Source organism: Ornithodoros turicata, unplaced genomic scaffold (assembly GCF_037126465.1).
Source record: "Ornithodoros turicata isolate Travis unplaced genomic scaffold, ASM3712646v1 ctg00001005.1, whole genome shotgun sequence".
Lineage (NCBI taxonomy): Eukaryota > Metazoa > Arthropoda > Arachnida > Ixodida > Argasidae > Ornithodoros > Ornithodoros turicata.
Window position 1 is genome coordinate 25,804 of NW_026999436.1, and position 25,803 is coordinate 51,606.

Consider the following 25,803-nt stretch of genomic DNA (forward strand, 5'->3'; position numbering starts at 1 on the left):
TTGACAGCCATTCCATGTTTAAAAAATCCCGAAGCACGCACGTGTGTTAAAGCATTAATAATCGAATTTTGATGTGCCAATGAGCCGAAATCGACACTGCGGCGATCGCGAACCCATGCTGGGAACGCGGGGAATACAGGGCTCATGTGACGTCAGAGGGCCACGCGACTTGGAGAGATGGAGATGATTGCAGTAGGTGGCGATCTGTTGACAAAAAAAAAAAACGCTTTCCTGTCCAGATAAAGCCTCTGTTGGCGAGGGTGATGTGCTTCTCAGGCGTGCATTTTCAGTTTCGGCTCATTTGCATACCGAATTTTAATTTATGGATACTTCACTGCACGCGCTTTCTTCTATGGAATTTTAAAGGCTAGAATGGCTTTTAAAGACCGTCTAACGTTCTGCCATCTAGCCTTTACAAGAAATTCCCTATTTCGGGACTTAATTAACACATTTTAGGTAGTTAACCATCTTGCAGTAAGCGTACTTTCTTCGAGCCTGGCCGAGAACTCAAGTGCAAAAACAAGATTTGCGTCGATGTAATAAAGAATAACGCCCCCGTCATATCGTTTGGTTTATTTCCCGGAAGTCAAAGTACATCGAAATCACGTCTTGAACGCAACAGATGACATAGTGACGCCATCCACCCACTTTCATTATCTAATGGAAATCTAGTAGTTCATGTCGTCGGTCTAAAAACTGCAATATAGGCTTCATAATAATAAAAAAACAGTTCTCAACGATCCGCCTCCACGATTCGTTCAACCAGTGTATCACCCTTGTCTTCTGCCTATCACCCTTGGCTATAGTCGTGAAGACCCCTATGTCTGCGGCGAGACCGTTCCCATTGCCCCCCCCCCCTCTGCTCCTTGACTTTCATTAATGATAACTAACTAATCATAACTAATGCTTATTAGCCATTCAAATAATCCATCTTTTTATAACATGCACGTTGCACAGCACAGGGGAGAATCGGAAGCGTTAGCTGTAACACCTTCTACAAGAGGCCGTCTACATCCTTAAGAGTATCGGTCTAATGGAGAACAAAAGAGTAGCATGGCAGTAACGCTGCTTTACACATCAACATAAAGCACTGATAACTATATCGGCATCAAACAACAGGAGGAAAGAGAATCAGACATCAACGTGGAAGCATCCACTATGTTTTGCGCATTATTATAAAAGAAGGACAACTACATCGACGTCAAAAAGCAGTCCACGCAGAGTTATATACAAGGCGATGATAACTGACTTACTTTACATGCGAATAGAAAAACAGGCTTCAACGTTCTCTGAAATGTAGCTGAATTATGCGTCATTCACAACTCAATTTGCAAAGAAAGTTTTTGCCGCAACAAAGTTTGTCGAAGAGTATCTCAGACTCGAACTGTATTATTTGTAGAGAATAAACAACAATGATTTGGGTCCAGCGTCCTACTCGCGACATGTACACTGTGGTTCCACGATGTACCAGTAACCATCACTTCAAGGAAGTTGACTCCATTGATCATTCGTAGGCATTAACAAGTTGTTTGTCGTCTTTGTCGTCCAAGTACAAGTATATAAAATGGTCTCGGTCGATTTTAATATTGCCCGACGAGGGTGCGACGCTAACCTCGTGGAGTTTGTTGATGTTATTTAATCACTGCCGCCGAAGCTGTTCGACCGCTGGAATTGATTCTACGTCCACAACGCCATCGGAATTGAGCTTCTAAAAGTTTCTGCTTTGAAAGAAGAACAAAGCGCAGTGCCTGTAGTATGTGTAGTGTGAAAGGTCGGAAAAACCATCCCGTTATCGCAAGCCCGGAAAGCAAGAATGCTTCCTAAGTTGTTGGTGCTATAGGATGATGATGATGATGATGATAGTAGTAACAATGATAATAATAATAGTAATAATAATAACTTTTATTTTTCCCATACTATACACAATTTCAAAATACAGCAGGCCAGTCTAAGCCGAAAGGCTTGTGACACTGGGCGTGTGGCAGTCTAACGACATTCACGGGAGGTTCAAACAGTTCACCTCACGATGATGATAATAGTAATAATAATAATAGTAATAATAATTTATTTTGAACTGTGCCCATGAAACACTGTGATGTCTACCGGACGGCGCACAAACGCGATTGAAAAACGAAGCCATAAAAGTCCATATACAGGGAGTCCCAGAACACGTGTCATGGAATTTTAATTTAAAAAAAAAGTGTGCCACATAGAATCATGCAGTAAACGGCATTTGTTCTCACTAGGTTTTTGCCCCCTCCTCATGTCCATGCCATGTAACCTGAGTTTAATTACGTAAATTTTTGCGAACTCAACTCGGAAAGTTGCCAAGTAAAGGTCACTCTTTTACTCCCCCAATGTGAAGAGCGTGGCGAATTTACTCAAATTAATGATAATTGACAGGAATATTGAGGAGCTATCGTATCGGAAAACAAAAGCTGAAAATCATGCTCTACGGAGCTCCCAGGGAATTGCGCGCGATCAATGTTTCGGCGCATTCATTATCTTTCCGACGAAAGGAGGTTGGAAACCCAGCCCACTCCGGCACCGCAGAAAGAGATAACACAGGCATGGCTTATCGCATCTCACTTTCGCTCGAATAAGGCTATCCCTCTCCCAATTTTACTTACTTTTTCTACTATCACCCTGTGGGCTGGCTTTGGAACCTCCTTTCGTCGGAGTGCGAGCGATTGCGCTCAAAAAGTCATCGTGCGAAATATCGGCGGCCTCTGTCCTGAGGCGAATCCCTTCCTCCATCTCTACCGGTTCGCTGGATTTGTACCCATCGTGCGTTATGGTTCGGTGCTCGGAAAAGCATGATGTTCTGCAATATTTTTCGATGGGATAGGTCGCGAATATCACTGTCAATTACCATGAATTTGAGTGAATTCGGCACGCTCTTCATGTTGGTGGGGCAAAAAAGTGACATTTACTTGGTAAATTTTCGAGGTCAGTCCGGAAAAATTTACGTAATTAAACTTAGATTACGTGGCAAGCACATCAGGAGGTGGCAAAAACCTAGCAGGAAGAAATGCTATTGACCGCATAATTCTAGGTAGCGTAGTTGAATGAATAACAACTTTATTTTGACTTTGGAGAGTGGGGAGGTGCTATGGAATGACATGGCTTTGCAATGAATTCCTGTGGCAAGCACATGGCCTTCAAACACTACGCGTACGGACTGCTATGGACCTACGGTGCACCTATGGAATCCACATGCCTCGTGCGGACTTCTGAGGTGGCCGTGCGGATTCCATAGAGAGTGTGTACGGAACTCTATGTACCGTTCAAAGTTCGTGGAGCGAGCCTGGGGACTTGTGTGGTGGCCGTACAGATGTCCGTGCGGCAAAATTCTGTGTGTACGGAATTTCTTGGCAGGCATGGAAAATCACTCATACACTCGCGCTGAGATATTAAGGAAAATGACAGTTATGACTGTTCCACTACAAGAATTCAAACTGAAGTGCTAAATATGTGATTTATTGTGATATACGGTGTCCCAGAAAGGAAGCACCTTCCCGCCGCTTGGGTGGCTTGGGGTCTATACACACTGGTCACCATAATATATCGATCCATGAGGCGAACGCGGCATAATACATGTTCGAAGTGAACATGCGTGGAAGTACGTAGGACAGCACACGGAATATCCTTTCTCACAAACAGGATTGCTCTGCTCTGATGATTTGGCCGGTGAGAGGAACGTCTCATACCCAGACAGGCTGAAGCTGTCACTCACCTGCGATACACTCAGGGTTAGTACAGGGGATTTATGACGAAAAATAAAGGTGCGAAAGTCACCCATTTTTTAGTGTAGACTATTTCAGTTCCACTGAAAGATAGTAGTCGACTTGAAGGGGCACTGAAATGCAAAAACAGCTTGCCGTGAACACAACTCTTGTCTTATCAGATACGACGGGGGGGGGGGGGGCGCTAGCGGCGTTATTTGCGCATTATTACTGAACAAAACGAACTTCAAGTCACATAAAAGATGGAGCGAGCTCTTCGGGACGCGTTGGAACCCAAAGCAAACGAGTGAACCTGATAATAACAAAAAAATCAACTTAACCACAGTAATGAGTTACCGCCATATCGGTATTAGAGTATCACGCCCAATGTTTACCACAGGTGGCCTTCCTGTACTGTACACCGATAACGCCACCCGTAGTGTCTTCGCTACACTTGGAGATGATCGTGGCAAGACGATTATTCGAACAAGTCTTAGTTCTTTTAAATCATAATTGTAATATCACGTGGATATCTAATATTTGTACAGCAAAGTCAACAAATGGAAGTTTGGAAACTATGTTCGTGAGATCTCGTGTCTTCGCGAGAGAACTATGATCATGAGTAGTTGGTCTGTGGCCTAACCTTGCCCTGTGCACGTCAGTGTCCTGAATGTCACCTCAAAGCAATAGACAGACACGCAGTTCAATGTTGCCGGGGCTGTCTTGTATACCCAAGTTATACAAAGTAACATGTCATACAGGGGACCATTCCATGCCAAGTGATTCAGAGGTGCCGCTCGACCCCCCCCCCCCCCCAGAATTTCATGCAAGTTTTTTTGGTGGTTCGATATGACTCCGAAGGCAAAGGAACATTGGTCTTTTTTAACGGAATTGAAATTGATGGGGTGCAGGGCCCCTCAAAGATGCAGTGCTTGGTGAAAACGTATGTCGTTTCAAGCAGGCATTACGACCCGCGTATGGCACGGAGCATGTTAGAAAGCGTCTTATTTCATAGGTGACGAGGCTCCTCCGTCCCGTTTGTTATGAATGTGTTAATCCCTTACAAACCTGTCTACGAACCAGGACATAGGCTCGCTCTCCAATAGGTTCCCGCCCATTGCGGTGTCGAAGGCAATGAACTGATGGACAGCGCCGCCGAAGCAGCTCTCTCGTCTTGGACACGGACGCGTATTGCACTGCAGAGAGGCGACCGGCGGTCATTACTTCGAAGCCCTGTGACTCCTCTGGCTACCCGCCAACGGACCGCCGACACACTACCCCACGCCATGCTGAGCAAAGTTGACCCAGCGCTCGCTTTCCGCACGCCAGCACATATATCTCGTCAAAACGCCGCACGAGTTCATCGAATGCGCCTCGACGTGACCATCACAGCACAGTGGCACTACCGCTTGAGACACTTTAACGGTCCCCACTGCAGTCACTGCGGTGCTGTTGAAGGTCTTGAGCACATTCTTCTCCATTGCCCATACTACCACCCTTCGCGCTCCGTACTCAACGAGCTAGACTCCCGCCCCCTCACAAAATTGCTTGGCCCCTGGCCGCATCCACCTCGCCAACGCTCTGCCCTGAAGGCTCTTTTCGCCTTTTTGGACGCCACAGGACTTCGATCCTCATTGTAACGGGACCCATTACTTCATTCCCCACTTCACCTCCAGCAATGGGGTAGAGTATCGCCCCCGGCGATGAATCTCCCCACCCATCATCCTGAAATAAAGTTGTTGTTCAACGTAATGAAGCAATTTTCATCATCGCACTCAGCGGGATCGACTTTTGTGGAGTGCACGAAATTTGCGATGTTTGTGCAAATTTACGATTTTTTTGCAACATAAAATTCTGGAATTTATTTCTCAAAATTTCTTGTCGTATAGCCCCGGCGTTGTACTTTAAGAACAAAAAGGCCTATACCGCCGGTGCACTGTAAGCCGTAGTAAAAATCGGGTAGTCGTGAAAAATTTGAAAAATGCTCATTTTCTGCCGAAAAAAATTGGCGTGAGGAGGTCGGGATAGAAGCGTGATCAAGGTGTCATTTGATCACTGTCTTCCTAGTGAAATGTAACAAAAAATCTCACAGGTATTTGTTGTTAAACTCAAATAATTTTTCAATTGACGGTAACTTTGTAAACGTGTATGCGCGCTGCAGCGCATCGGACAGCACGAACAACTGAGCGGATCACTCACAAAACGCTAGATGGAAAGAGACCAATAGGCAGTCGCATTATTGAACAGCAAATAGCGGTTCCAAACACGTGTTTCCCTCCTTCGAGACCCGACGGTTGTGCAGTTAGCGCTCATCAAGCTGGCCATCTTGCGCTCTAACAAAACGTTTAGCCAGCTCGCGGTACTGGTAAGTGAGAGATAAGGAAAGACGTTGAGATTGGGGTTCATTCAGGCTTTGTGGTACGGTATGCTTGATTTTTAGCTGCGTGACATCCACGCGTCCGTCAATCGAGTCGTTGACATGAGTGGAGTAATCACGACATGAACAGCGATCAAGTACTGCCTGCACCGAACACAAACGGATAATGCTTTCACCGGTAAGTTGCTGGGATGTACCATTGTTCCTTTCATTTTTTGTATGTGTGTGTTAACTCATTCCAGTGTTGGGAACACAACCCTTCAGCTGTCCACTCCTCTTGCACGTATGTAACACTTACTTAGTAGCTGTGATGTACGATCTTTTTTCTGTGTGCGCCAGCAGTTGAGATGTACGTATAAGAAAAAAAATGTCAGTCACGGGTGCTATCACTTTCGATACCGGATAAGCTATTTCTGGACATTTCTGTTGTGTACAAAACTATGATACATGTACTGGGTTATTCAGGTGAAGTCTAACGTTACTTTCATACTCATCTTGCATACGGGGGATGGTTATTTCAGAGAAACATGGGCGAGCCTTCGACGACAGGCACAATTATACTGTTTGCCCGCTTTCCACGCCGAGACTGGGAGGTGACACGGGTTCGAATCCTGTCACCGGCTGTGCTGTCTGAGGTTTTCCCCGGGTTTTCCGAAGACTTTACAGACGAATGTCGGCACAGTTCCCCCTGAAGTCGGCCCAGGACGCATACTAGCCCCTCTGTTCCCCACTCCTTCGTGCTGTTCTCTGTCCATCTGTCCACGTCTGTACGCCGCTCATAGCCACTGGTGCTTCGCGGCGCTAACACGAATTAAAAAAAATACTGTTTGCCATGTGAAGACACTTTTGTGTATATGCGAGACCTTAAAAATGACTTCAGGGAAATCTGGGACCTTTCGACTTGTTCCTTGGCTTAGATCTTGATTTCTGCAGTTCAAATCACACACACACACAAAAAGGAAAAACACAGCTAGCTTGACCCTTTTTTACAGTTGTTTCGTGGTAGTGACCAGACTTCAAGGAAGAAGGCGAAACGTTCCAGATATCCCTGAAGTCATTTTTAAGGTCAGGCTTACACATTAGACTTCACACGGCAAGCAGCATAAATGTGCCTGTTCTCCTATGCTTGCCCATGTTCCTCTGAAATAACCATCCCCCGTATGAAAGATGGCTATCCAAGAAATGTTATACCTGACTGTGAGTAACCCAGTATCAGAGTTTTGTACACAACAGGAATGCAGGGAAATAGATTATTCGATGTCAAAAGTGATAGCACCCGTGACTTACAAAACTTATTTTATACGTACGTCTCAACTGTTGGCACTCAAAGCGAAAAGATCGTATGGCACAGCTAATAAGTAAGCTGTATATACGTGCAAGAGGAGTGGACAGCTGAAAGGTTCTGTTCCCAATACTGGAATGAGTTAACACATACGTGCAAAAGAAAAAAAAATATGAAAGGAACATTGGCACATCCCAGGAACATACTGGCGAAAGCATTTTCCGGTTGTGTTACATCTGCCCGAGGAAAGACAAGACTGCTTCGCTCGTTCAGAACAACAAAGTGCGTAGTCTATTTACGTGTGCAAAATAAATACAAGAGCAGACACGCCCGAAAGCAGCAGTTATCATGTCTCTCTGATAACACGTGTAGGATCACTATCTTATCGTCTACACGAGGACATAACACTCCTCCCCCACAAGTTTTCGGTTGTACACGATTAACAAAACAATTTACACAGGATCGCCCAGTCTGTCGTAAGTAAGCTGTCAGGTGGCTTTGCCACTCTAGTGCTCTTTCGCAGCGACTTACTGGGAGAACTCTGAACCGGGAAATGTAAGTTTGCCGGTTCAGAGTTATCCCAGTAAGTCGCTGCGAAAGAATTAATGGCGATGAGTCATCTACTGCATCAAAATTCCCACGATCCGAGAGTGCGGAACCTGTTTCGCTTGAGTTATCTCACAACTCGAGATTAGTCTGAAAGTCCGGTGTACCGACTTTCGCGCGAAGGCGGTCACTGTGTGCGTAGCGAATCTTGCCACAAACGCAGACTAAAAATGTCACCTTACTAATCTTTCTAATCTTTCCTGGCGACCAGTTAACCTCCTCTCCTCTGACGTTCTTGATCCAACGAGAGTCTCCGACTTTGAAGTGTATAGACTGGGACAGTCGCTTGTCCACGCAACTCTTCACCCGATTTTGTCTCGACGTCGGTGTGGAAAGCCAGGTTTGAGTATGACAAGCAGAGTTCTCGGTACCCGTCCCAAGAAGCGCTCGGCAGGAGTCTTCTCTGTGGCTGTGTGAGGCGTTCTGTGGTACTAAAACAACAAGTTGGAGAGCTTCAGTTTGCTACCAGACTTGTCCTCCACGACATGCTTCACAAGAGATTTCTTTAAGGTATGGACAGCGCGTTCGGCCAGCCCATTTGAAGCTGCATGGTACGGTGCTGTCGTTGAAGGCATCAGAAGAGCCTCATCCACTTCGAGTAGTCGTCGACTCAAATCAAGAAATTCGAACCAAACTTCTGAGCAAAATACAGATGTATTTGCTGGAACACCCTTGTGGAAGGCGACCATGGCTGTAGTGGTTGTAGCGGCGTGGTGTTTTGGACGCATTGGCAGACGTGACAGTTTTGCACCACATTTTCAATGGCAGGGTCAGGTCCTGGCCACCAAACATGTTGTCGGCTTAACATGTTCATTTTGATCATTCCGGGGTGTCCTTCGTGAAGAAGTTCCAAAATAGCATCCCGGAGTTTCCTGGGAACAACAACTCTGGCTCCCCTGACTGAGCAGTCTTTATCAGAGGACAGAGCTTCCCATCTCTGAAAGAAAGGTTGAAGGTCCGGATCCTCCACCTTGTTGGGCCACCTGCTTTTTGTGAACTCCATGATCCTCGGCAACATAGGATCTTCATAGTTTCCTCTTGAATGGTCCAGTGCCTGAGGGGAACCTTGTCTAGCGGCGAGAAATACTTCTGTGTATCCTCATCCTCTGGCGCTGCTGACAAAGGAAGCCTTGACAGAGCATCAGCGTCCCCGATGTGGATGCCCCTCTTGTAAACGATGTTATATTCGTATTAAAAGGACGCGCCAGCGTTGAATCCGGGCTGCAGCGGCTTCCGTGGTCTTTGTACCCAACTTTAACAGCGATATGAGGGGTGACAAGTGAGAACTTCCTTCTGAAGATGTATTTGTGAAATTTCTTGACTGCGAAGATCATGGCGTGTGCTTCCCTTTCAATTTGTGAATAATTTTCTTCTGCGGTCGTTATCGTTCTGGAAGCGAACTGTACTGGTCAAAATTCCCCCGTGGTCACTTCTTGTGATAGTACCGCGCCTAAACCATACAGAGATGCGTCGGAAGTTACTCTGACAGGCTCACTTGAACAATATAGTGTTAATACATCAGCAGGACATAACAACCTCTTTGCTGTCTCAAAGCTCTGGGCACAGTCATGTACTGTCTTTCTCTAACAATCTGTAGAGTGGTTTCAACTGAGCAGCCAAATTAGGCAGGAATTTCGCGTACATGTTCAACATGCCTAAGAAACTACGAAGCTCTTTGACATTAGATGGGGCAGGAGCATCAGTAATAGCTTTGACCTGATTCGGACAAGGCTTCAGTTCGTTCCTACTGAGAATGTATGAAAAGTCCTTTACTTCCTTTACAAAAACTTGTTCTTCTCGACGTTTAGTGTAACACAATGCTGAGCAAGTCTCCTCAACACTTCTATCGTATTTTCAAATCATTCGTTATAGTTGACACCGCCGATCAACAAGCCATCAAGATAGCACGCAACCTTGGGCAACCCATGCGAAATCCTGTCCATGGTTGCTTGAAAAATGGCGGGAGCACTGGACACCCCATACGGCAAACAGGTGAATTCAAATAGACCCATTTGAGTGTTCACTGTAAGAACCTTCCGAGTCTGAGTGTCTAGCTTCATCTGCAAGTTCGCCTGAGCGCAAGTCAAGTACCGTAAACACGTCACAACCCACAAAAATAGCAAACAATTCATCACTACGAGAAAGTGGGTAACGTTCGGTGCGCAAATAGGGTCTCACAGATACACTGTAGTCACCACATATTCTAACCTTTCCTCCAGGCTTCGACACAACTACTAAAGGAGTGACCCAGCCACTCGTCACTGAATACGATGATGCTGATGCCGATTCGATATCCCTTGATCGATCATGACTCTCAGCTATTTTTCTACTTCTTCGCGGAAAGCGAAAGGAATGTTACGGGGCTTGCAGAAAACAGGCTGAACATCGTCCTGTTGTCATTCACATTATCACAAGACTAGCCGTGAACCCACTCATAGTATTCTTATCTTTGCTGAACACATATGGGAACATTTCTTTCAAGGACTGCAATGTTTTCTCTTGTGACGAATGATGAAAAGCAGACTTCCATTCCAGCCTCAACTGTTCTAGCCAGTTTCTACCGAGTAAGGATGGCACATCTGCCCTCGAATTCTTGGCAACAATCAAAGGCAACACTTCCTTGCCTAGTTCACTTTCTACACAGACATTACTGACTCCCACGACTGGAACCTTATCACCTGTGAAAGTATGCAGTTCAAGGTCGCATGCATTTATCTTGCCCGCAGGCTGAAGTTTACGATACATTCCCTCCGAAATAAGTGTTACAGCTGAACCTGTATCTACTTCGAATTCAACATTCTGTCCTACATTTAACATTGACTTTACAGGTGGAATGCCGGTGACAGTATTACACCGCGCCACACTGAGTTGCATACCCTGTCGTGGCCTTGCCACAAAAAGGCAGCAGCTCTTTATCTGGCTTCTTTTCCCACATTTATAGCATTTATCTTTCAAAAATGGACATCTTTGAGGCACACGAGAGAGAGAACCACAACGGAAACAGTTTCCTACCGGACGGCTGTCTGTTCTTGCATTGTGTGGAACGTCCTGACGAGAACTGCGCAAGGGATGGACGTCTTCTGTCGCCGCATCAGTCAGATGATGAAGCGTCTTGCATTCTTACATAGCCAGCTCTTTGGCTTGAGCTACTTTATAGACGTCTTTCGAACTTGCAGCTGGCGTCGAGCTCCAGTAAGGACTGCTGAATTTCGTAAACCCGCCACCCGGCGCCAATCCCGAAGTGACCTAGTGCCTATCCCGTCAATTGACAGTGAAATGTCATGGACAAACTCAAGTAACCAATAAATGATAAAGTGACCTCTCCTGAAACCATATTGACAATTATAAATCATATTGTTTTCCTTTAAAAAGTCAGGCATATGACATCTGAAGAATGTGCTCAAATATAATGCAACATGACGAAATCAAAGAAAGAACTAGGTCTATGGTTCTGAACACAAGAGAGATCACCCTTTTCGGAGACTGGTACAACCTTAGCTATCCTCCAGGCATCGGGAACTAGCCCCGATTCATAAACCTTGGTAAAAATCACTTGCAAGTACAGCGATACCCATCCGGGATAACGCTTCAAAAACGAATTTGGAATGCAATCAGGACCTTTACTTTTCTTATCATCCAGCTATAACAACGAGGAAAAAATACCAGCCGACGTAAAGTCTACACGTCTGGTATTGATAACACCTCGCTACAGTCCCACAAAGAATTCACAACAGCATTATCTGGAAGAAATACCGACGCGGAATATGTATTGAAATTATCGACTGTGAGTTGGGGGCTGGGTGAGATCGCATTGCAACGTTTCTTTGGCGATACAACGTAACACTAGATCTTGTGTGGTGGTTCCACTAGGAACCTCGCTACGGTCTTATTGTAAAACAGAAATATGCTATCACGTATTCTATTTCTATGTTCGCTCCTAACATCAATAACCCGTTGACAGTTAACGCGCGCCAGTTTTGTAAGGCTACTAAGACGGCGTTTCAAATGAACTATTTCACGATTCATTCGTGTGTTTTTTTCTTGCGACCTGCCTCTTTCTAACTGGAACAAATGTCTAAACAGAATGTTGATAATATCGACGAAGAATGACCAGAGCTGATTAGGATCACATCTTGCTGACGCGTCTGCCAAATGATCCAGAATACCCACATCATCCACATTAGCAAAATTTTGGGTTGTGGTAAACCGCTTACTGGTTGTACGAGCTGGGACGAAATCGCAGGTGAGTCACACAATAGAATGGTCAGAAATGCCATCAAAAATATTGCAACCAGATACATTTAAGGTCTGACTGACAATCACCAAATACAGTTACGATGCAGTTGTGGAAGTAATCCTCTTGGTTTTATATAATGTCTTAATTAAGTTGAACTCAAACATCATATCACGAAGAAGTTCAACGCTAGCAGCTTCATGACATGAAAAAATACGTGTACTATTCCAATCTACACCATCAACATCACCGCACATAATCATCTTATGCGTTCTTTTAGCAAACTTGCTTATACGAGGGGTGTTCAAGTCAAACCGGGCTTTCTGTCTCCTGATTGTACAAATGGCTCGTGCTACTTGTTTTTCGTCATTTTCACACGCGACAGACCTGCGCGTTAACCACGTGGTCGTCCAAAGTTTGTGCAAAACAGAAAACACGTGCTGGACTAGATGGCCGACAATGAGGTGAGCGCGCACATCGAACAGCGAATCGTCATGAAGTTTCTGATGAATGAAGGTGTAAAGTCATCAGGAATTCACAGAAAACTTCAGGCTCAATGTGGCCACGATACACTTAGCCGCAGCAAAGCGTTTGAGTGGTGCAAACTAGAGCCCTGCACCATCCGCGGTTGGAAGCGGATGTCCGCGGATAGCCGCAAGAGAATTGCGGATTCGGATGAAAATTTAGCACTTCCTGCAGTGTGCGGCTCGGATACGGATGGCTCGAGGTCGGATGCGGGTCGGGTGCGTATACACCGCGTGCTCTAATATTTCGACCAGCAAAATATTTGTATTGCGCGCCGACAACATGCGCATACTTGCGTTCACCTTTGCCCATGCACGGCCAATACGGGAGAGGAGGCATTCTGGCATCTCGAACTACGCGAGCACCGGCGAGGTAGCGTTCTACAAGTCACCCCATATCGCGTTTGTTGAAAGGTTTCTCTTTGCTTGTCGTCGTGAGTCCTTCCGTCACAGCATGGAGGCATCCCAAATTATGCCAACATGCCTCCTGCGGTCTTTACGCGTCTTTCAAAACGTGCGGATTTTGCGGATCGGATGCGGATGTAATCTGTAGTGTATGTTGCTGATGCGGATCGGACGCGGATAACGTGTGCGCGGATGCGGGTCGGATGCGGATGCCAAAAATCTCAATCGCGCAGGGCTCTAGCAAACGGTTCAGAGGCGGTCGTACATCAATATGGCACGATCCCGGGCGGGGCCGCTCGAAGCCCAGTGTCCGAGTTCCTGAGAACATTAAACTTGTGGAGCGCCTGATCCTCAAGGACCGACGGATAACATGTCTCGAACTCGGACCTCTCTGTGGGAATGTTAAGCCCTATTATTCATTACTTCCAGTTTCGAAAAGCTAGTGCCCGTTGGGCCCCGAGGCAGATGTCCGTGTTTGACCGGCTGAGAAGACAGGAAATATCCCAAGAGCTAAGGTATCGTTTCGACACTGAAGGACGGCCGTTCTTTGATCGGATCATCATGTGAGATGGTATGTGGGTGCAGCATTTCACTCCTGAGTCTAAACGCGCATCAAAACAGTGGAAGCATCCGGGCTCGCCAGCTCCCTAGAAATTCCGAAGCACCCAGTCTGCGGGTAAGGTGATGGCCACGATTTTCTGGGACAGGGCTGGCGGTGTGTGTGGCGGTGTTCATGTTGATTTTCTGCCCAGTGGTACCACCATCAATAGTGGACATTACTGCCAGGTTCTCAGGGATGTGCATAAGGCGCTGAGGCTGAAGCGGCCGGGTCTCATCACCCAGGGAATCCTCCTCCTCCACGCCAATGCACGCCGGCATGCCGCGCATCTCACGACACGCACCTGCTAAGTTGTTGCTGAGGGAGTTGCTGCCATATCCCTCTTACAGTCCAGACCTCGTCCCCAGCGATCCCCATCACTTCGGGACACTTAAGGCGTTCCTTGGGGACCACTTCAGCTACGACGACGAGGTCAAAAATGCGGTCCGATCATGGCTGCTACGCCCCGGTAAGGATTTCTACGCTGCTGGCATCGAAGCCCTCGTGAAACGCTGGGACAAGTGCATTAGTGCAGCTGGAGATTACGTTGAAAAATTGAACTAATGTCTTGCCTGTGTGTTAATTATACTTTTGCGAAAAATGAAAAGTCCCGGTTTGACTTGAACACCCCTCGTATAGTAGGACAATCCCTTGATTACTGCTACATCAGCACCAGGGTTGCCTATGTACAACCCCTCTTGTCACAGTCCTATTGTCCGTAAAGCGTTTGCACGATACGTTTTCAAAATTTGCAGGAGGTAATACAATAAACTGGAAATCTTCATTTATTAGTATCGCACCCCCCCCCCCCCCACGAGATATTGTATCCTTTCAGATTACATTGTGGCCGCCAGGAAAAATCCCAGCACTCTCAATTTCTGGATTCAACCAGGTTTCAGTTATCGCCAACTCTACAGGATTATGTTCAAGCAAGACATCTCTATCTTTTTGTTAACAACACTGCGAGCGTTTAAACAGATAATCGTTAAGTTAGACGTGGGAACAATTTTTTTTTTCAGAGCGAGGTGTATGTGAAACCTGCTTAACGCCCTTCAAATGCGTATCATAAGTGAATTATTTATCACGAATGCAGTCGGTAGGGCTCTCCGCTTTCCTTGGCGTACTTCAGCAACTCTGCCTTTTCTAATCAGACCGCCGTGGGAAAATCCTCATTGGTGTATATATTTGAACCGCGCAGCTTCTTAGAACTCGGTAGCACCTCTATATCGCTACTGTGATCTCAATTGCAGACAATATAGATCTTGTAGGGGACGATGGTCTTCCTCTACATGAGTCCTGACAGACGATTTAGGAATGTCCCAGCGGGCAAATATGCGTGGCCTCACGCTGGGACGGTGCCGATGGAACTGTCGTGCCAGCGCCGTAGCGCGTGGCAGCAGAGGCAACTCTTCATCGTATTCCACGAGCCGCCAGATCAGCCCCCCCCCCCTCTTTAGACGCGGAGATGCGCTTGTGGTTGAGTGGTTGAGGTTGGCGTTGATACTAAGACGGGAAGAGTGAGGCACGAGGCAGTGGGAAAGCGTGGCATACGGCTTCAGTTCGCGGCAGCAGGCGCGGCAGGATGGCGGAGGTGGACATTCGTTGTAGAACGTTGTTGCGGACGGTAGCTGTAGTGCGCTGGGCGACGTGCTGCTGCGCTAGTGATCAGCTTGCGTCGCGTCAAGTCGAAGCAGGATGATATGAGATGAAGCGTGAGACGTTTCCGCGAGCGTCTTCCGGAAAGCACCAAGGTAGAAATTTGGGGTAGTTGGTACATAGCCATGAGTAAAATCTTGCAGCCAAAGAGAGGACGAAGACACAACGGTAGAAACACACAACAGCGGAACTGCAGAGTCTCAACTAAAGGAATTTATTGACAATACGTCATTTAAAAGGCGCAAGAAAGTAGGACACAGATAGTGATAAAGGTGAGGATAAACATGTTCCAACAAAAGTTAGTCTCCTGCAAGATAATCAATCTCGACTGGTAAGAGGGACAAAGAAGTTTGACTAACACACTTATCTCCCAGTGAGGAGATTAGGGAGGCCTCCACAATCTCTCGAACATTCTTTTCTTTGAAGCGAGCACAAATGGTTGTAGCTTCGAACAGTGGTTTACATTTGCAAGTGCGACAGTGCACCGCAAGGTGCCCAGAAGGGGTGGAGGCATCAACCTTGCATCTGTGTTCTAGAAGCCGGGTATTAACACAACGGCCACTTTGGCCAACATATGCTCTCCCGCATGTGAGGGGAATTTTGTATACAACATGCTGCATACATGGGACCAAGTTCTGTCTATGTTTGATTTTACAGCCAGCCTTAGAGGGGTTATTGATTTTTCTGCACAAAGACCTAAGCTTAACAGGTGCAGAGAGGACGACCGGAACGCTATACCTACTTGCTACATGTTTAAGGTTGTGCGATAGGGTATGCAAGTACGGAATATTCACAGGTCTTCCATTAGGTCGCTCTCTGCTATGCTTTTCGGTCCCTTTTACTTTCCGTAGAAGGCTCTCGGCTATGCTGGACAGCAAACACACAGGGTAACCTCCTTCTACCAACTGTTTTATCTGGGCACAAAAACTCTCCTGCATCTTGTGTTCGCATGACTTCCTTTCGGCATGTGATACGAGAATTTATAACGCTCTCGTCGGCACTTGTACATTCTACATTTTCAGATATGTAGACGATTTTCTTCTGTGCTATAGAAAAGATGAAGGCTCATCCTTAGTTCCCTGTGAACAGATTTTTCTTCAATTGTTTCGCAAAAACGCACAAGGTCTCAGATTTACGTACGAACTCCCGCAGGAAGACATGTTGCAATTTCTCGACTTGAGACTTGAGCGGGGCACTTCCCATGTTTGTTGGTCCTATAACCCCAGGTCTGTAAAGGGCGTTTTGCCCTTTTGCTCTTCGCATTCAAAAATTGTAAAACGTGGGATTGCTTCCGCCAAGCTGGGGGAGGCTTTAAGGAAGTCATGCGAACACAAGATGCAGGAGAGTTTTTGTGCCCAGATAAAACAGTTGGTAGAAGGAGGTTACCCTGTGTGTTTGCTGTCCAGCATAGCCGAGAGCCTTCTACGGAAAGTAAAAGGGACCGAAAAGCATAGCAGAGAGCGACCTAATGGAAGACCTGTGAATATTCCGTACTTGCATACCCTATCGCACAACCTTAAACATGTAGCAAGTAGGTATAGCGTTCCGGTCGTCCTCTCTGCACCTGTTAAGCTTAGGTCTTTGTGCAGAAAAATCAATAACCCCTCTAAGGCTGGCTGTAAAATCAAACATAGACAGAACTTGGTCCCATGTATGCAGCATGTTGTATACAAAATTCCCCTCACATGCGGGAGAGCATACGTTGGCCAAAGTGGCCGTTGTGTTAATACTCGGCTTCTAGAACACAGATGCAAGGTTGATGCCTCCACCCCTTCTGGGCACCTTGCGGTGCACTGTCGCACTTGCAAATGTAAACCACTGTTCGAAGCTACAACCATTTGTGCTCGCTTCAAAGAAAAGAATGTTCGAGAGATTGTGGAGGCCTCCCTAATCTCCTCACTGGGAGATAAGTGTGTTAGTCAAACTTCTTTGTCCCTATTACCAGTCGAGATTGATTATCTTGCAGGAGACTAACTTTTGTTGGAACATGTTTATCCTCACCTTTATCACTATCTGTGTCCTACTTTCTTGCGCCTTTTAAATGACGTATTGTCAATAAATTCCTTTAGTTGAGAGTCTGCAGTTCCGCTGTTGTGTGTTTCTACCGTTGTGTCTTCGTCCTCTCTTTGGCTGCAAGATTTTACTCATTCCGGAAAGCGTTGAGGAGCTGACGCATGTGCGGCGTCAGGGCGGAAGAACAGCGACTTACCGATACCGGTAGTAGAGCGTGTCGCTCATTCAACGGTCGTTGGTGATGCCCGGGGGTGCCATTGCGAAGTTCGTGGAGGCCTGGAGAAGGGCGTGAGACCACTGAGTACCGCGACCCCTACGGGGCGTTCAAGCCGAAGGGTGCCGTGTCAGAAGAAGCGAGCGTAGCCTCCTATTGCGAGCCCCATTGGAGAGACGTGCTCGGTGACTCGCGATAGGCAGGCTCTAGCGCCATTGTCTGCTGTCTTCAGCAGCAGCAACGAAAAATCCGCGCTCAAGTAATCTGCGACCTCCCCCCCCCCCTGCCGTCGCTTCGCGTTCTTCAATGTTCACCCCTCAAAATAACCGCAGTGAAGTGGGATAGGGTCACGTGGCATCCACTAAGAAACATCCCGTGCCATCATCACTTCTCCATTTATTGTTGTTGTTGTTGTGGGCATCGCACTTGTCCGTCTGTGGACTGTTATTAATTTTGACCACTTAACGGTTCTTTAACGTGTACTTCAAACGTGAATCCGTAAATGAGAAAGTTGGATCGGCGTCTCACCGTCCGCGGAAGCTGCCTGCATAATTTTCCCTTCCGGTTCGGGCAATGCTCACTGAAAGAGACCACATTACGTTAGGAGCATATAACGCAAACCATCTGCCTAAGAGGTGGGCTAGGAATACCCAAAAGAGACGCGCATATTACCAATCTAGGATGACATGGCATGACATGGATGCGGGGGCGTATACATCAAAAGTATCTTAAGGCTTTCGGGAACGTCGATGTTTGGAGTAGAGGAGTATTTATATGCAGTGGAACGTATATACAGGTTTATCAATATCGTTGGAAAGAAAGATGAAGCACTGCATTCCTCTTCTTTTCCTCGAATCGTGGGAAATGAAATAATCCGTTTTGGTGGCGGTGATGAAATGTCTCACCGTTGTCGGTCTCACAGAGGTGGGCAACGTCACGACGGACGCCCTGCGCGAATGTGCGTCCTGGGCCGACTTCTAAGGAAACTGTGCCCACAGAAGTGTCTGAAGGCGTCTGAGGAAATCCAGGAAAACCCCTGCTCAGCGGCACCGGGATTCCAACCCGGGTACCTCCCAGTCTAGACGTGACACAGTTCTCAACACAGTCCACCGTATACACTGCTGCGGTTTCCTCAAATCACGTGGTGACAAAGAGTGCTAGCTAGCTAGCAAAACCCCATAGCGAAGCGACGATTGCCACATCTACTAACCCGGTACTGGAAGCCTTGCAGATGTTCAGGTCTCTAGTATAGAGACCTGAATCATCGTAGTATACATGCGAATGAACGTCAATACAGGTTATGGATCTGTACCAGCAGCTCGCTTGCTACCTCTCTGTGATGAGGTAGGCTGCGAGTCAACCAACGTGACAGCGGGTCAGTTCACAGTGCATACCTAGGACGCAGACGCCAGTGTCCTCAGGGTAGTTCGGATAGAAGCTAGCGTGGGACAGAGTGAGACAACGCTGTAAGCAGAAACTTTACTCTGAGCATAGTTCGAGACTATGGGCCTGTCCTTTGTACTGGGAGCATTATCGCACGCAGACCCGGCAGAAGAAACCCTCGGCGCAGGCCATGCAACGCCAACATCCACGCAATACCCCGAGCCAGAGGCGGGAATCTGCATGGTGTGCAGAACAGCAGCCGGAGCTAAGAACCAAGAACCAGATATGAATCAGAAGCAAGAGCCGAGTGGTAGAACTCGAAGGCCGATGCAGACGGTCAATCCTTTTTCCTCGCAGAACCAATTCCGTGGACCTCTGTCCATGCCCCTTACGTCACACACTCTGCAAGTCTTCCCCCGGACCTGCTTCTTCGCCCAGGTGTGACCACAACCATGACACTCTCTACCATCTCATTACTGTCTCGTTCTTATACACGCGTTTCCGGATGAGATGGTCCCCGTAAGAATCTCCATGGTCCGCTGTTTGGCTTGATGTTGGTGTTTTAGTGTAACCACTCAGCATATTATTTGAACAACTTCAAAGAGAGGAATCATACGAGACCATTCGAGTGACACCTTTCTATAAATGTGTGGGTGTGGGTGTGTCGGCGTCTATGTTATGGGTTGGAAGGGATCTCTCTTCATTTCGTGACTTGGTGCGTACGAAGTGTATTTCACTGAAGCAGTATTACATTTTTGTTTCTTTTTTTAATATGACGGTTAGCGTTATCGTAAACATATTCTTCGCACTGACCACGACGACTTGTTATACGGTTTCCCGTTTTCTTTCAAACAACCCTCTTCTACCGATTGTGGATAACCATACATTACGATGTACCAAAGAGTGTCTCGCCTGTTGCACACCTCTCTCTCTCTCTCTATTCAACCATCTGTTCAGTCATCGCAGGGGCTCCTCCTATCCATGTCGCCTGAGAGTGGATCCTGACCCTTGCGAAATGACCTCCTTCAAATCGCATTCTCTCCATTTGCCCTCTATAATTTCGCCATGACGTCCTTTCCGATCTGCAGTTGAGCAGCCAATTAAGACGACGCGGATGTCGTGGGCGTGACGGACGAAAGTCGCGACTCTCGCCCTTATAAATGACGCGAACGCTTTGCGGTGTTAATTCTTCAGCATTGAAGTCTGGTAAGTTTATGTTCATGTTTTCACTGGTCCTGACACCAGCTGATCTTAAAAAAACAAAAACCTACTGTGTAGCACTATATAGTAATGATTTTCTTAACCTGATGTCCTTGGAAATCCAGTTTCTTTCCTCGTTTCCCTTCGTGAAGTTTCCCTTCACTTCCCTCTTACCCGTATAGTGGACACTTTTCGCAAGATTCGCGGATCTTAACGCTGTACCGTCCAAATATCAACACGTTTCATCAACCTCTTGTGTGGCTATAAATGTGCTTTCTCGGACTCCGCGCCTGCTCGTAAGCACGTGGATCCTTCGGTAAATTTTCTGACGGCCGATAACTTTTTTCGATTCTATCCTTATTAGTGTTCCTTTTAATTAGTGTCTGCCCTTTTGCATCGTTGTTCAGCCAGTGCCATTGCAGTACAGTTCATTTCAGTTTCACTTTCAAAAACCATAAATTCCGCAGTACAATATTGTTTTATAGCCGTCCTTGCTACAATGAATCCTTCGCGCTTGCTACCCGTGGATGATCGTGGTCTGCGTTGATAATCCCAAAAAAGAGTTGACGTTCTTGGCACTGCACGAGAACTTCTGGAAAAATGGGAAGACAACTTGAGTGACTGTGAGTCAAAACTGCCGGAGTCTGGATAATGCATGACACCGCATGACACCGCCGAAAAAAAAGTGGAAAATGCGAAGTAGGTGTAGGCCGCAGTTACCAACTACTGTAGTTAACTACAGAAAAATGTGGTTAAGCTATTATTTAGGGTGTAATGGATGTGCGCAAAATTGTTTTGTCATTCGCTTTGAACTTGGTCTTTCTCTGAAATGTGAGTTGCATCTGCGCAAATTTCTAGAGAACAAGAAGTGGAAACACGTTCCGGAAAGAGTAACAGGGCGTTTAAAAGCTCGCGATTTGCATTGTGTTAATAGACTGAATCGCATAGCTCATTCCTAATTTGAGAACTCTCGCCCAAATAAATCCTCTTCCTTTTTGCGCAGATCCATGGTGGTATTTTGCGCAGATGCATGACCCGAGCGCGTTCTCATGCAGACTGCAATGACATTTTGCGCATATACAATTCCCTCATTATTTGTAATTACATTCCCAGAGCTAGTTTCTAACTGCTTTTCTCAGCTAACATGCAATAGTTTACCTACGCTCCCAACTAACTTCCCAGCCCTGGTTCTAGGTACGTACAGTACGTACTGTACGTACAGTACAGAGTTTACATAGAGTACGTTTCACGAGACACACGAGACACGTGATATTCTATACAGTGCGTCCTACGTACGTTCCACAGTACAGTGTAGTACGGACAGTGCGTTCTGCGAAGGACTTGACGTTGTATGGAATGCGTTTGCACACGTTACACAGTACAGTGCGGTAAGTACGTACTCTACCGTACTATACAGGGCGTCTTTTTTTTCGATACAGATTTTTCATAAAAACTATAAGGGCTATAGATATCCTGTATTCATGTATCATTTCTGGGCCGGCGGACGTTCATGGCCATCTGTTGCTCAACCGGCGAATGACTAATTACCGATAATAAATCGTTAATTAACTTTTTAATTATAAAAGCTACAAGGTCGACCAAATGGGAACATCAGGTCCCATCGGTCGCCTGATACCGTTGCCGTTCATACAACAAAAATCCTTTCGATAGATCGCCCGAAAAAAATGGCATTCCTTCGTGAAGGAACACATTTTTTTTCTTCATTTTGTTCAATACTCATCTTCAGAGACGCGTCTTTCCTTCGCCCCTAAGGCAAGAGGATGAAACAGCATGATATCGCCTCCCGCGTCCTGGAAAAAGGTTAAAAGAAAACAGAAAATGCAACCCAAGATAAGGACAATTCGGATAGCGGCACCCAATACATTTCTTTTTGTTTTGTTTCCGCATGTTCGAGATCATCTAAGACGCGTGAGGCGTCACTGTGCTCCTTCAACATCTCACATTGGGGTGAACGAAAGACGCGTCTCCGGAGATGCGCAATGAACAAAATTATTTCACGAATTTTCTGCGGGCGATCTATCGAACGGATTTTTGTCCTGAAAACGGTAACGGTATCAGGTGACCAAAGGGACCAGATGTTCTCCTTGAGACGTCCTTGTAGCATTTACAAGTAAAAAATTAATTAACGGTTTTTAGGTAGTTAGTCATTCCGCGCTTGGGGAACAGATGGCCAAGAACGTCCGCCGGCCCAGACATGGTAAAAGTGAAAACAGGATGTCTAGAGCCCTAACAGTTTTTTAATGAAAAATCTGTATTAACAAAAGACACCCTCCTTATAGCATCCTTACTGTACTGCAGTATAGTAGAGTATTGTAACAGTTCTGTACTGTTATACAGAACTGAAAAACACTGCACTGCGTTGTACATTACTCTACGTAACCAACAAAACTGAACAGTGCCCAATTCAGTACAGGTTGTACTGCGCGGTAGTCTACTCTACTGTGTGTGTGCAATTGTACAGTACTGCTCAAGTATTATGCAGTACAGTTGTAAAACAATACAATGCAGTACGATAAGTAAAGTACAGTGCATAACGTGTATCCTATGAAACAAAGAAGATCACTTTAGGTAGAAGTATACAAGGAAAGAACTGATAAGCCATTTCCTAACCCATAAGCCTGATAAGCCATATAAGCCACTGATAAGCCATTGCTCCGTTTTCCTTCCAATGATTCCAAAATGATAAAAATTGTAATTGCCAAAAACCTGCATGACCGCAGCTGTCAAAAAGACCCTGCCAGCATCAGTCCGGGACCAGCTTAAGACAATAGATTGGCAGACTCAGCAACGCCGGCTACCCGGAGAACTTCATGGTCGCCATTGCGAGCATATTGCTATGTGAGAGGTTATAGGAGCCACCCGTCAGAAAGGGAACTTGAAGGAACTGTCACAGGCGCGTGGTTACTCCATACGAGTACCAGCTATCCAACAGGTTCAGGAACACCGGGTCCCGGTACGGATGCCCGTTGACCCAAAGAACATACTGAACCGAAGCAGCGGTGAAGAGGGGTAAACAAGGAGCCCCTGGCAGAAGAGTGCTGCGTCGTATACACGGCCAAGTTTTGTCGATACTTGGGGGAGGTGTCGGGGGGTCGGGAGTATATACGAAGATACTACCCTTACCCGGTGCGTAACGCCATCCCTAAGAAACACTAGAAGGTCATCGGGGCAACCTGTGTCCAGCAATGATCTCAATCCTGTGTCCAGCAATCTCCAGATGAGACCCATGATAAAACTTAGAACAATGGAGAAGGTATGTAGGGAAGCCGTGTAAGTGACCCTTATCAAGCAAACGGGGGCTGATGCACCCGTTCGGAGTCGCTCAATCCACAGATTAATATGAATTACTGACAGACATCGTCAACTGATAACCTATACGACGCAACCTAAAGGCCTTTCAGGAAAGGACACCCTTCCGAGCGGCATTTCTTTCGCACGACACACGACAAACGAGGTACTCCTTTTTGCTTGCTTGCGGGCCTTTGCGGAAGCGAAGATGGCTAATCTCCTTTAGCTATTTACCTGAGGAAGCTAGAAAACCATATCGAAGCTAATTTAATAATTGCAAAGGCCCATGAGTGTTGTACTCTCGAGCCACATTTCACATGGCGCCACTGAGCGAAAGGAAGATCGCCAGCAGCAAACTTCTTTTGAGCAAGGTGACCTTCACCACAGTACGGGACTCCCACCGCAAAGCAGTCGTAGCTAGCCACGGGTAATTCGAAGGTTAAATATACTCCGAAAAGTGTGTTAGTGGGAAGTGCTATATGTCCATCTCCTGTGTTCTTCTCCTTCGCACTCCATCTCTCCCGGTTCAAGCTGTGTCGGAAACAATCTTGCTGCAGCAGGTTGCGGACAGCGGGCTCTTTGCGTGCAGTGGCACCCTCGGGAAAAAGGGTGTGAAAAGGTGGTAACTTCTATGGTTACCACCAGTAGTATGGGATCAGCTCAAGTATCCGGAAACTCACATAGTCAGCTGGACGCCATTAATTAGCAATTAGAGCAATTTGGAACCCCCCGCAGTAATTAGGATCATTCAGGGAGTCATTACACTGATTGGGGAGCATCTAAGTCCAGACCACTGTGCGAGTTTCCGGATACTTGAGCTGATAAAAAATAAAAAACTAGGTAGAAAATAAAATAAAAAGAGATAGAGTGGAGAGAAACAATTTATTCGAAAATCAACGATGCCGTGACGAAGAAACGGCTCCGGGGTGACCAGCGCTTGTTGGCGCCGGGTAGTTGAAGAGATCGACAACAGGTTGCCACTTAGTCGCAAAGCATCAGACCAGATGGGGCCACCATCATAGCTCTATGTGAGAAAGACAGAGAACAACAAGATACAAGCGGCGGGTAAAAAATGGCAACACTGCTGAACAAGTCTAGGCATGCAAGAGAAAAGGTCTAACCGCCACTGCTAAACAGAAAACAGTACACATCGGGGAAAAGGCAATCGCTTAGGCTTAACCACAGCGCCTCAACACTATAAACCTAACACAAGGCGGGAACCGCTAAACGTGCGTCAACACGGAGAAAAGGCTTGGTCACTGCTGAACAAGTGTAAACATGCACGAAAAGGCTTAACATGAGCGCAGTCAAACATCGGCAAATCACTCGTTGGTCACTGCTTAGCAAGGGGGAACGGCAAACATGCGAGAAAAGGAGCGCGGCAAATCACTCACCTTTTCCCCCGCGGCGACTGCTCATCAGCCAGCCAGAAACTGAGCAAGCGCGGGGACGGCAGATCAACCGAGCACACGTCTGCTCTCCGCGACAGCGAGCCAGAAACTGAGCGAGCGCGGGGACTGCGGATCAACCGAGCACACGTCTGCTCTCCGCGATAGCCAGCGAGCAACTGACTGAGGCGACGCTCTGCGGCAGTTACGCATACACGCGTTCATAGCGCCCTCTACTCCACCCGACCGCGCATGCGCGTGCGCTCCTAGCGCCCTCTGCGCACTCCTACCGCCACCTGCGGCGACCACCTGCGAGGGAGGGAGGAGGAGTGTCGTTGGGAGGAACCCGAGAGGTCTGCCTGCCTGATTAGGCGGCATGTTTCTCGGGAAGGGAAAGGTGGTGGAGAGGAGGAGAGGAAAGGGTGAAGTGGAAGACCAAGCGGAATCCGCTCGGGGGGAGGATAGTTGCGTCCATGGGCCGACTTCAGGGGAATTGTGCCGGCATACGCCTATTACACATCTGAGGGAAACCCAGGAAAAACCCCAGACGGCACAGCCGGCCCGCGGATTCGAACCGCGGACCTCCCAGTCTCCAAGCGCACGCGTTACCGCTGCGCCACCGGAGCCGGTCCCCACCTGCGAGAGACTAAGAGAGAAGAGCATTCCTGCGCCCTCTTCTTGCGCTGCTCATTGGTCGTGATGTCATCCCATTGTTTCAGGGCTTCCCTGCTTTTTTTTTCAGACAGTCGACACAACTGGACAAGGTCAATCTGCAATGAAGCCGCGGTATGACGTCATCATGCACCTGCGTGGCTCAAGGACGCGTGCGCTCTAGACAGGGGACCTATTATTTATTGAATCACTATCCCAAGATAATTTTCTTTATTCT